This window comes from Miniopterus natalensis, chromosome 2 (assembly GCF_054644295.1).
Source record: "Miniopterus natalensis isolate mMinNat1 chromosome 2, mMinNat1.hap1, whole genome shotgun sequence".
In the NCBI taxonomy this organism is placed as follows: Eukaryota; Metazoa; Chordata; class Mammalia; order Chiroptera; family Miniopteridae; genus Miniopterus; species Miniopterus natalensis.
In genome coordinates this window covers 136,726,305-136,739,532 of record NC_142082.1, presented here as the reverse complement: position 1 = coordinate 136,739,532, position 13,228 = coordinate 136,726,305, and the positions used below count along the sequence as shown (strand labels likewise).

The window sequence follows — 13,228 nt, the reverse complement described above, 5'->3', positions numbered from 1 at the left end:
AAAATACCTGGTCCTTGGCTACACCATCACAGAAGACATCCTTCTAACCAAGTAAGCTTTGTTGTAATGTGAACTTCCAAGACAAGTCAAGACAAACAAAACAAACACCACCCCCACCACCCCACCCCCAACACAAACTATCTACTTCATTTAAAAGGAAGGGAGGGAGGGAAGTTGGGGAGGAAGGGAGAGAAAGAAAGAAGGAAGGAAGGAGGGAAGGAAGAAAAGGAGGGAAGGGAGGGAGGGAGGAGGGAGGGAGGGAGGATAGGACAAGAAAGAACAATGCACACTGTTGTAGATTAAACAGGGCCACAAATTATTTGCAGTAATTCCAATCAAGAAGTGGAGTTCATTTCCCCACCTCTTAAATCTGAGCTGGCCTTAACTTGCTTTGTCCAATAGGATTTGACATGAATGACACTGTGCAATTTCTGAGCCTAGGCTTTCAGGGAACTTCCATTCTCACACTCTTGGAACCTAGTCACCATGCAAGGAAGCCAAGAGAGCCTGCAGGAGAGGCCATAGCACCCTGGATGACAGCTCCAGCCCAATGCTAGATGATGCTGGAATGAGGCTATCCCTTTAGAGCCAGCTCGTAGCTAACCTGCCAACTAGCCTCAGAATGAGTGAACCCAGCAGATGCTACATGGAATAGAGGCAAGCTGTGCCAGATGAGCCCTGCCCAAATTGCCAGCCTAGGTAATCAAAAGCAAATATAGCAGACCCCTGCTCCCACCCTACCATCCGCAATTTCACCTTCCACGGTTTCAGTCACCCATGGTCAACCATGGTCCAAAAATATTAAATGAAAAATTCCAGAAATAAATAATTTATAAGCTTTAAATTTTGGCCATCCTGAGTAGTATGATAAAATCTTGCACTGTCCAGCTCCATCTCCCCACCCCACAACATGAATCATCCCTTTGTCCACTATATCCATGCGGTGGATGCTACCCACCCTCATTTAGTAGCCATCAATTATCAAATTAATGGTTGAGGCATCAAAATGCTTGGGTTCAAGTAACTCTTAGTTTACTTAATAATGGCCCAAAGGGCAAGAGTACTGATGCTGGCAATTCAGATCACTATTCTTGCCAAAGAAAAACTGTAAAGTACTTACTTTAAGTAAAAAGGTGAGTAGAGTACAATAAGATATTTTGAGAGATAGAGACCACATTCACATAACTTTTATTACAGCATATTATTCTATTTTATTATTAGTTATTGTGTTAATCTCTTACTGTGCCTAATTTACAAATTAAACTTTATCCTAGGTATGTACAGGGTGGGGTAAAAATAGGTTTACAGTTGTGAGTACACAAAACAGAGTTTATTCTTGTAATATTATTGATTATTGTATTATTTTTCGTATGAACTATAAACCTACTTTTGCCACACCCTGTATCGGAAAAAAACAGTATATATAGAGTTCCATATGATCCTCAGTTTCAGGCTTCCACTGGGGATCCTGGAACATATTCCTCCCCTATGGATAAGTGTGGACTACTGTAATCGGTGTTGTAAGTCACTAAGATTTAGGGCAGTTTGGTTCACAGCAATAGATAACAGAAAGGCCCACAATCAGCTGAGACTAATTCAAAATATTAATGGGTCACTCAAAATCAACATGTACATTCCCATCATGTAAGCAAACTGGAATCTCTAAAGAACACTGTACAGAGCTACACTCCAATGATGAGACAGTCCATAGAATCCCAGCAGAGTGCTCAGATTCATCAATTTGTCCCTATATCTATCTCACATAAATATCTGGAGAAGATATGTACAAATATATGTATCCTACATAGGACTCATATGTAAAATATACAAAGAGTTTCTACAAATCCATAAGAAAAAGACAAACAACCCAATTTTTAAGATGAGCAAAAGTTTAACAGGCACTTCACAAAAGAGGATACTTAAAAGGCCAATATGTATATGAAAAGATATTCCACATCAATAGTTATCAGGCAAATGCAAATTAAAGCCACAGGAAGACATTACTACACTCCCAACAAACTAGATAAAATTAAAAGGACTGACAGTACTAAATGTAGTCAAAGATATAGCACAACCAGAATTCTCATACACTGCTGGCAAGAGAATAAATTCATACAACCACTTTGAAATACTGTAGTACTTAAACATACATTTATCCCATGAACTAGCAATTCCACTCCTGGGTATATAACCAATAGTAGTGAGTGCTTGTATCTATGAAGACATGTACAAAAATGTTCACAAGAGTATTATTCATGACAGTCCAAAACTGACAAACAACTCAATGGAAAAGTTATGGTATAGTCACACAATGGAATATTACATAGTTGAGGAAAAAAGACACAAAAGTATATATTATATGATTCTATTAATCAGACATACATAGCCATAAAGAACAAACCATTGCCATATGCAACTACATTCAGGAATCTCAAAGACAATGTTGAGGAAAAAAGACACAAAAGTATATATTATATGATTCTATTAATCAGACATTCATAAACAGATAAAACTAATCTATTGTAATAGAAGTCAGAATACTGATTACATTTGGAAGTCATTTTTGCAAAAGAGATTCTGGAGCATTTCTGGTGTTTAAGTCTATGTCCAGAGAAAACTGACTAGACAAGATGTGATGAACTGATGCAAGGAATGCAGCTGGTTGTACTTCTGCCCGTTCAGCCAACCTACAGATCCTACCAGGCTTAGTTCTGTTTTAGGAAAGACTTGCTCTAACCCTTGTACAGGTCTGTAATGCCTGGCTCTTTGTAGCCCCATGACTACGTGCCTTAGTTTAGGACCTCATTATTTTCCACTGGCCTCCTTACCACAAAACACACTGTGATAAGGGTGATCTTTGAAAAATACAAATATGATGGTATCACCCATCCATACCCCTACCATACATGTAGTGTATAGGTACAACATTCCCTCTTAAAATCCTTCAAAGACTCCCCCACTGCTCTTAGGGTAAATTCTGCACTCCTTAGCAAGGCACTTAAGTTCCTTTATGATCTGGCCCCTGAATACATTTTTACCCTCTTTCCATAAATCCTGAGTTCCAAAACAATGTAGTTGTAGTTAATGTAGAAAGCTAGGCTTTTTCTAAACTCAGTCTCTGGATATATAATGCATCCTCTATCTAGAACAGCAGTTCTAGTATGGTCCTAGGGTCTAAGAGGTCAAACTACTTTCATAATAACACTAAGATGTTACCAGCCCTTTTCATCATGGTGACAAAAGCAATGTCAGTCTAATTTCTAGTGTCTTAGCAGAAATCAAGGCAGGGGCATCACCACCTCAACACTTGCAGTTTTAAAAAGAAAAGACAAATTTCACTTTTGAATGTCCTTGATAAAGCAGTAAAAATTAATTTTATTAAATTTCCACCCTTGAGTACATTTAAAAAAAAAATTTTAATTGATTTCAGAGAAAAAGGGAGGAAAGAGATAAAAACATCAGTGATGAGTCATTGATTGGCTGCCTCCTGCATGCCCCCTACTGGGGATCAAGCCCGAAACCTGGGCATGTGCCCTGACCAGGAATTGCACTGTGATCTACTGGTCCATGGGTTGATGCTCAACCACTGAGGTACTACAGCTGGGTGAGTACATGTCTTTTTTAATATTCTAGGTGACAAAATGGGAAGTATAAAGCATTCTGCTGCATATCGAAATACAACTATCTTCAGAGAAAGCAACTGAGCTGCAAACTGAACTATCTGCTTTTTTCATGGAAAACTATTATTTTTTCGGTAAACAACTGACAGGCAAACTATGGTATGTGGCAATACTTTTCACAAAAATGAACAAATTGAGCCTGTTACTTCAAAGAAAACAAATAGCCCTAGCCAGTTTTTCTCAGTGGTTAGAGCGTCGGCCCATGGACTGAAGGGTCCCGGGTTTGATTCCAGCCAAGGGCACATGCCTCGGTTGCAGGCTTGATCCCCAGTCCCAGGTAGGGCTGCATGTGGGAGGCAACCAATTGATGTCCATCTCTCACATCAATGTCTCTCTCTCTTTCTCCCCCCTACTCTCTGTAAAGCAATGGAAAAAATATCCTCAGGTAAGAATTTAAAAAAAAAGAGAGAGAACAAATGATAGTATTTGTTGCCAGAGATAAAATTCAAGCTTTTAAGCTAAAATTAGAATTCTTAAAATGCGCATCTGCAGTGAGTTTAACAACTTCTCAATACTTGAAGACTTTCCTGATGAAATGGTGGTGCTAATGAATGTGATTTTTTAAAAGCGGTATCATAATCTATGTCAAACATCTCTAAAATCTGCATAACCCAGTGAACAAAAATTTTTCAACTGCCCAATTCATGATGTTTCAAAATCATACATGGGTTAAAGATCTATTCAATGTATAAGCTAGACATAAATTTTAACATCACCAAGCAGAAAATTTCATTAATATAGCTTCATATTCTACACTGTAACCTTTAAGACTACCACTTGTTGAGTTTGGGTATAGTATCAAAGAATATCCATAATTACCCAAAGAAATATTAAAATACTCTTTTCCAAACTAGATATATCTGAGACTGGATTTTCTTTTTTTTTTTTCTTTTTTCTTTTTTTTAAATATATCTTTATTGATTTCAGATAGAGGAAAGGAGAGAGGGAGAGAGATAGGAACATCAATGATAAGAGAGTCATTGATCAGTTGCCTCCTGCACACCCCCGACTAGGGATCGAGCCCGCAACCTGGGCATGTGCCCTGACCGGGAATCGAATCCCGATCGCCTGGATCCTAGGTCGATGCTCAACCGCTGAGCCACGCCCGGCCGGGCGAGACTGGATTTTCTTCATCTACTTTAACCAAAATGACATATTACAACAGACTGAATGCAAATGTAGATATGAGAATCCAAGCTTCTTCTATCAAGTAAAAATAACCCACATAAATAAAAGTTCTTTGGTGTCTGTAATAATTTTTGAAAGAGTTAAGAAGTCAGAAACCAAAAAAGTTTGAGAACTGCTAATCTAGAATTTCCCCTGCCCAACTTGTCCTTCAAGGCTCTGTTACTCCAGAAAGCCTTCCTTATAGCTTACATAAAGTTAATCTGCTATATTTGCATGTAGAGCAAGGACTACATTCTTTCATAGGCAATCAATTAATGGCGTGTTGAATAAACAAGGCTAAAATGCAATCCAATGCTGAGTGCTCCACTGTAAATATACATGAATAAAAAATTTCAAATTGACCCTGGCAAGGTAGCTCAGTTGGTTAGAGCATCATCCCCATACTCCAAGGTTCCATCCCCAGTTAGGGCACATACAAGAATCAACCAATAAATGCATAAACAAGTGGGACAACAAACTGATGTTGTTCTCTCTGTATAAAATCCATTTTTAAAAAATTCAAATTGATCATTTCGTATATATCCACCATTACTAAACTTCCCTCTCAAATCTTGAATCAATTGCTGGTAGAAATGTAAACTGTGTATATTTTTGGAATGCAATTTTACAACATCTATAAAACTTACAAAAATATACACCTTTAGAAATTTATCTTAATAATTATTATTCCAAATGTGCAAAATGACATGTACTAAGTTATCCATCCAGCACTGTTTGTAAATGCAAAAGACTGGGGGAAGAATTAAAATGCTCTTTAATCACAGAGTGATAAAATAAACAATACATAGATATTTTATAATATTTTGCAGGGATAAACAAGAATAAAGAAATACTTGATGTATTTTTAAGTTATATTGCTAAGTGAAAAGAGCAAAACAGAACCATTTTATTAAAAGGGGGGGAAAGAATATATACATGTTTACATGTATATGTATATTTTATGCTTAAAAGTACATAGGATGCACAAAAACGGATATTAGTTGCTTTAGCAAAGAGGAATTGACTGGTTGGGTTATAGGAGCAAGATGAAAACTTCACCCTGCTTTTTTCTATCCTTAGCATTTTGAACCATGTAAATGTAATACCAACTCAAAAAAGGTCCGAAAGGTGCTGCAACTTCTTTGCCTTTGCCAGATCTTCAATGGCACCTTTGTTAAGCTCAACAAGGCTTCTATTAACATGCTGAGGATTGTGGAACCATATATTGTATAGGGGTACCCAAACCTGAAGTCAGTAAATGAACTGATCTACAAGTGTGGTTATGACAAAATCAACAAAAAACTAATTGCCCTGACAGATAACACATTGACTGCTCGATCTCTTGGTAAATATGGCATCATCTGCGTGGAGGATCTGATTCATGAGATCTATACTGTTGGGAAGCGCTTCAAAGAAGCAAACAACTTCCTGTGGCCCTTCAAATGATATCCTCCATGAGGTGGCATGAAGCAAAGACCACCCATTTTGTAGAAGGTGGAGATGCTGGTAACCAGGAAGACCAGATCTACAGGCTTATAAGAAGAATGAACTAAGGTATCTACCATGGTTATTTTTGTTATCTGGTCAGTTAATAAACAGCAAGTGCTTTAGAATTGAAAAAAAAAAGTGTAAGAATCTCCATTTCATATAACTTCTCATCTTATTTTCTCTAACCTCAAAAAAGATGAGAATTTTTAACTACCTAAACCAGGTATCTATAATTGATATACAAATAAAAGATACCCACTATGAAGCCCTTGAATTAATTGTATTAAGTGGTTAACTAGTGATTCTGAGGTAGGGTCAGTATCTTCACCTTTTACCTTATATTCTTTTGAATTATTTATATTTCTTACAATGAGCACATATTACTTTCATAATTTGAAAAATGCAAACCTCATAAGACTGAAAATGTTAAATAAAAAAATCTATAGTCCTGATTTTTATTTGGAAATACTGATATGAACTTGTGATACACTTTCTTTTTAAAATAAGCCACCTTATTTCCTAGCCTTGTTCACTGAAAATGGCAAAAAACAATAACCAATCCACTAAGCAAATGATTACTCTTGCACCCAAACTGTGGTCTCTAAACATCATTTCCCCATCAAAGAACTAGGGTTTTAGGGGCAATGTCTGATACATGCCCAGGAATGGAAATGTAACAGGTGATCTCAGGACATCATGTTAGCTATAAAACAAAGAAGCTGTTAAAGAGTAACAGGATCACAGCAAAAGGACACTGGAGGTTCCCATTTGCCAAGATGAGACAGTGAGACATCAATAAGAATAAAATTAAAATTGGTTGAAACACATAAATATGCTTAAATTGGAGAGTTCATAATGAAAACTTACCAATCACCTTTGCAGGATATTAATGAACAAACTCATTATTTTGAAAGTGGAATTTATAGGTGACAAGGGGAAGTATCTCTTTATAAGAGTATTTGAGCTAAAATAAATTAAGAAATTATAGAATTTGCCCGGCCGGGCGTGGCTCAGCGCTTGAGCATTGACCTAGGATCCAGGAGATCAAAGTTCCATTCACGGTCAGGGCACATGCCCGGGTTGAGGGCTCATTCCCCAATGACTCTCTCATCATTGGTGTTTCTCTCTCTCTCTCCCTCTCCTTTCCTCTTTCTGAAATCAATAAAGATATATTTTTTCAAAAAAATTTTTAAATGATAGAATTTGAATATCACCATTTTTTAACCCTTAATGAAGTTCAATGAAGAGGCGTAGAGAATGATCATCAATGGCTGCTGACATCATAAAAAAGAGACTACTATATGTCACGCATCTCCTCGTACTGGAAATATACTATAAAGTATTCTAGCCAAAATACTGAATATGAATCTGATTAAGTCTCTAGATGTAACTGCCAATTTGAAGTAAGATGTTAAATGACATCACTATGATGTTGATCACCAAATCCATCTGTGGAAAACTCTACTGAACAGATGACCTAGTTTCTTCAACAAATAAACTGCAGAGGAAAGAAAAGAGGGAAAAAAAAAAAAAAAAAGAGGGAGGGAGGGAGAGAAGGAAATCTTTTAGATTAAGAGATTTTAAAGATATATTAACCAACTACAAGGTATGGACTTTATTTGGATCCTATTATAAACATATAGGCTGTTTTAAAAATGATAATACAATCAAGGAAATATGAAATGTAATACTAAGGAATCATTGTTAATTGTTTTAGATGTGCAAATGGTGTTGGTATTGTTTTTATAAAGTCCGTATTCTTAGAGATATATACTAAAATATTTATGGATTAAATAATATATCACAGATTTGCTTCAAAACAATCAGAAAGGGTGGGTGGGTAGTAGGAGTAGAGAAGACAGAAGATTAGCCATAAGCTAATAACTATATATGGAGGCTCACATTACTATTCCCGCTGCTTTAGAATGTTTAAATTTTCCATAATGAAAGCCCAGTTCAATTCCTACCTCTTCTCTTTTTCTCATCTGTTTGTACTACGCAATTAGACTCAATTCTATTGCATCCTGTATAATCTGTTATTATCTACTGTTGTTTTGATCATTAAATGTTCATGATTTATCTCCACAGCTAGCCTGTATGGCCCTTAATACACAAAAAACTTTGATCCCACAGCCCTAGAATGCTACTAAGCCTTCTAATGGTCCCAAGAACCTTACCTGACACTGAAGTTGTCTCTGAAAAACCCTGGGACCTATAGAAAAAATACAATATTCTTTCCTGTCATCCCAAGGGCTACCTTATACTAAAATTAAGTTTTTACTCTAGTAAAAGCATATAATATTATCTTCTTCAAATTTTGCAGGAGTCCCTTTTGTGACACCAAAAGCTAAATCTCCAGCAAGTTAAGGAAAGCTAATAATAAGAACAACAGGCTTTTCTTCTCAGAGTTCAAATATATTTGTACTCTTTCACAGAAAAATAATAATATATTACTAGGTTTAAATATAAATTTTGTTAGCTAAGTGATTGATTAAATACAATGAAGTTACTTAATAAAAACTTCGGCTATAATATAAAAAGAGATTACCCAAAGAAACAGTCATAAAGCCCAGGAAAAAAAGAACTCGTCATCTAACTAGAGACCAATGAAGAGTGCTGGAGAGAGCCCTGGCCAGTGTGGCTCAGTGATTAGAGTGTTAGCATGTGCACCAAAGGGTCTCGGGTTTGATTCCCTGTCAAGGGCACATACCCAGGTTGCAGATTTGATCCCCAGCCCAGGTCAGGGCATGTGCTGGAGGCAACCAGTCAATGTGAGATCCATTTCTGTCTCTCCCCTCCCTCCCTCTCACTCTCAAAAAAAAAAAAAAAATCAATGGAAAAAATATCCTCCAGTGAAGATTAATGACAACAAAAAAGAGTGCTGGAGAGGCCCTGGTCAGATAGCTCAATTGGTTAGAGCATCGTCCCAGTTTGCCAGGGTTGCGGGTTAGATCCCTAATCAGGGTACATACAAGAAGCAACCAATGAATGCATAAATAAGTGGAACAACAAATCTCCTTCCCTCCCTCTCCCTCTCTCTCTTCCTAAAATCAATTTTTAAAAAATTTTTTAAATAAAATAAAAGAGTGCTGTCCCTGGCTGGGTGGCTCAGTTGTTTGGAGTATCATCCTGTACACAAACATATCCTCAGGCGAGGATAAAAAATAATAATAAAATAAGAGTGCTGGAAAATAAGTCTATTGGAATACTTACAAATATTAAGAGTTAATTTATAGCCCCTTTATCCTTAAAAAAATGTGTTTAAGTAACTGATTTTTCCTCTAATTATACAAGAATCCATATTTTTTGTAAATAAAAATAAGCAAAAAGAAAATAAAAATCATCCTATTACCTCCTGCATAACATTCTGCCTCACTAAACAGTAAGTCCTTTGAAAGCAGCTCAATTGTCTAAGAAACACAGATCCCTCTCTTCTAGAACTCATCTATGGAAGCCCAGCAGGAAAGGAGGGGGGGAGCACATAGAATTAATTCAATAAGAGTAATAAGTAGATTTGTATTTCCATTTTCAACATTTTACCATTTGTATAAATCCAGAATCAGAAAAAACATGCATTCCATTTTAACGGATTTTTCTTGGTTTACAATAATCTTTGGCATTTTTTCAAGTGTCCTTAAAACTTACTATAGTAGCAACAAACTCCTACATTTCTAATTGCCAAATTAGGTAGTAAACACGTATTTACTTCATATGTAAAACCTTACTCTTTTAATTATATTTAAATTAATCAAAATAACTATTCTTTTTACTTGCTATTTATTATGTTAAGGTCCTACCCAACTCCATCAACAGATTTTCACATTTCCTGTATAGTTAAATGTACAACTAAGTTTCTCCTCAAAATATCCTACACTAGCTCTTTCCAGCTGGCCCTGAGCCATGGGCATTTCTCAGAACAACTGGCACAAGCACAGCAAGAGCAGGGGCAAGAGAAAGTCCTACCAGAAAAAGCAAAAATATGAGCTGTAATGCCCTAATGCCAACCCGGCACATACACACAGTCTGCATGTGTGGAGGCAACAAGAAGTACCGTGCCTTGAGGCTGGACACGGGCAACTGCTCCTGGGGCTTGGAGTGTTGTATGTGCAAAACAAGGATTACTGATGTTGTCTACAATGCATCCAACCATGAACTGGTCTGTACTAAGACCCTAGTAGAGAACTACATCATGTTCATAGCACACAGTACCCAATCTGCACTGCCCTTGGGCTACAAGAAGGGGGCCAAGCTGACTCCTGAGGAGGACAAGACTTTATACAAAAAAAAATCAAAGAAAATTCCGAAGAAATACAATGAAAGGAAAAAGAATGCCAAAATCAGCTGTCTCCTAGAGGAGCAGTTCCAGCAGGCAAGCTTCTTGTAGGCATTGCTTCAATGTGTGCAATGCCAGGTCAATGTGGCAGCACAGATGGCTATGCGTTAGAAGGCAAGGAGCTAAAGTTCTAGCTGAGGAAAACTAAGGCCCAGAAAGGCAAATAAATCCCCTTCCCTCCTATCTTAGTTCATGTAATAAAGGTGTTTATTGTTCATACATACATACATATATATATATATGTGTATATATATATATATGTATGTATTACACTAGTCTGAATTTACACACATACAAACCAATCCCAGTGTCATAAAATTCACCCACAAGTACCCAAGTATAATGCTCACCTGATCTCTAGCTCAGATGTATTACCTCATCCATCCAAGTGAAGTAGAAGAATTGTACTTATCAGGCAAAATTTGGGGAGACAGTAGGGAAAGAATAGTGCATAGCCTCCAGCAATTTACCTAGGAGGGGGGAAAAACTTATCCCTTTTACACCTAGAGCCTAGGCTTTAACAAGTTTTCAGCAACAATGAAATAAAATTCTAAGAATAGTTTTGACTTTTCACTGGACTCTATGTCTTAATTAAGTAGCCTGGGTGACAGTGCAAAAATTAATTTGAAGCTACATTTCTTCTTCCTTACTCTGAAAAGCTGAATATTGTCTGTCTTAACTATTAAAATCCCCAGAGATTTCAATTCTGAAGGAGCTCCACATTGTTCTGAATTTAGCCAAGTAATAGAAATAGTTGGAAGGCATGCAATTCATTTTAATATCTACACTTTTATGTTGCCAGGCAGATAATTTCTTAAATAATCTTAAAGCAGTCATCCACATAAAAGAATAAATATATAAGCCATACAATCAACAGATAGGTTAGTACTGAGTAAAATATTATCTATAACTTCTAGATATGATCAATTTCCCCCCTTCAAAAATATATTCTATATTTCCACAGGGATAATAGGGAGGATTTTAAATATTTCCACAGCACACTATTCCTTTCCCTACAGCTTACTTATCTGTTTCTACATCAAAGGAACATATAAATAGGTTTAATGGGTTTCACTTCCAGTGTACAATGTTTTTGTAGAGGAGCCTGACATGTCTGGTTTCATATAGTATCCTAGTGCAGGACATTCTCAATCTTTTGGACCGTAAATGATTGGGGTGTACCAAAAACCTATTCTAAGGCTAGTTCTATTTTGGATTTTCTTAAAACACCAGACCTCATAAGGAGCCATAAAACCATACTCCAACGAAATGTTCAACACAACAAACACCCTAACTTCATGTCAGTTTCCAAGGTTGTATTCACAGACCAATACGATATATATGAATAAATGTAAATTCAGATTCAAAGCACAAAGTATGAAAGCTCTGGTTTGTAAGTTTCCCTTTCTAAGGAAATTTTAATTCAGACAGCAGAAGATACAAAGAGGGAAACAATCCTTAACTGACTACACATCACAAGAAGAAAGCACCTGCATTGCATGAGACTAAGGACATGGAAACTCATTTTCACCTTCACATGTCATCACCAAGTTAGGGGGGGGGGAAACAATACAGATGTTCCCCAACTACGCTGCTTTGACTAATGATTTTCAACTGTATGGTATGAAAGTGATATACATTCACTAGAAATTGTAATTTGAATTGTGATCTTTCCCTGGGCTAGCGATATGTATGTAGCATGATACTCTCTCATGATGGTGGGCAGTGGTAGTGAGATGATTTTGCCCAACTGTAGGCTAATGTCTAAGTATTCTAAGAACATTTAAGGTAGGGTAAGCTAAACTATGATGTTCAGTAGGTCAGGTGTATTAAATGCATTTTGGCTTACAATATTTTCAACTTTCGATGGGTTTCTTGGGCTTAACCCCCTCGTAAGTTGAAGAGCATTGATACAATACCAGTTTTCTTCTCAGTATCCATCTCCCATAGCAAGTCATTATCAGTGCCTGTAACTCACTTCGTTTTGAGAAATAATTCAATTTAAACACTTTATTATTAAGTACATCTGGGTCTTAGGTCTAGAGTCCACTAAACTTTTTTTTACTGGAAATAACTGATACCATGACGATAGCAAAGGATAGATAATTTAGAATGAGAAGCAGTTTCCCAAAAAAGGAATCAAGGTTCCTTGCATAAATGATTGACTCCAGGTCTGGGGCAAATAAAGTACAATGTGAACCTCAAAAACCTTGTTGTGCCACAGCATAAGAAAGTGCTCAAAACCTGATCTGTTCATGTCAAAAGGAAATAGAAGTCAGTTTGAAGGGGCTCCCATTGACCAAACTATGACAACTGCTGTATTTAAGACTGAATATAGTCAGTGTTCTTAATGTTGACAGAAATGGGTTGAAACATAATGAGTTTTTTAAAATACCAAATTATAGTGCTCATCAAAAACAAAAACAAAAAAAGAGAGAAATCAAATTCTTCTTTATAGAACACCACCAACTAGTAAATGTAGAAGGAATGAGAGAACCAACATTTTGCAACCACCAATATAATAACTTATTCAGGTAATGGATGTTAAGGCCACTAGGTA

The 13,228-nt window shown here is 36.6% G+C and overlaps 1 protein-coding gene and 1 pseudogene across 8 annotated transcripts in view; one reads left to right on the top strand and one right to left on the bottom strand.

Annotated features, from left to right (window-relative positions):
- R3HDM2 (R3H domain containing 2) overlaps positions 1-13,228 on the bottom strand; it is a 141,795-nt gene that overhangs the window by 109,120 nt on the left and 19,447 nt on the right. The window lies entirely within an intron of this gene.
- Positions 10,236-10,835, top strand: LOC107546153 (small ribosomal subunit protein eS8 pseudogene; annotated as a pseudogene).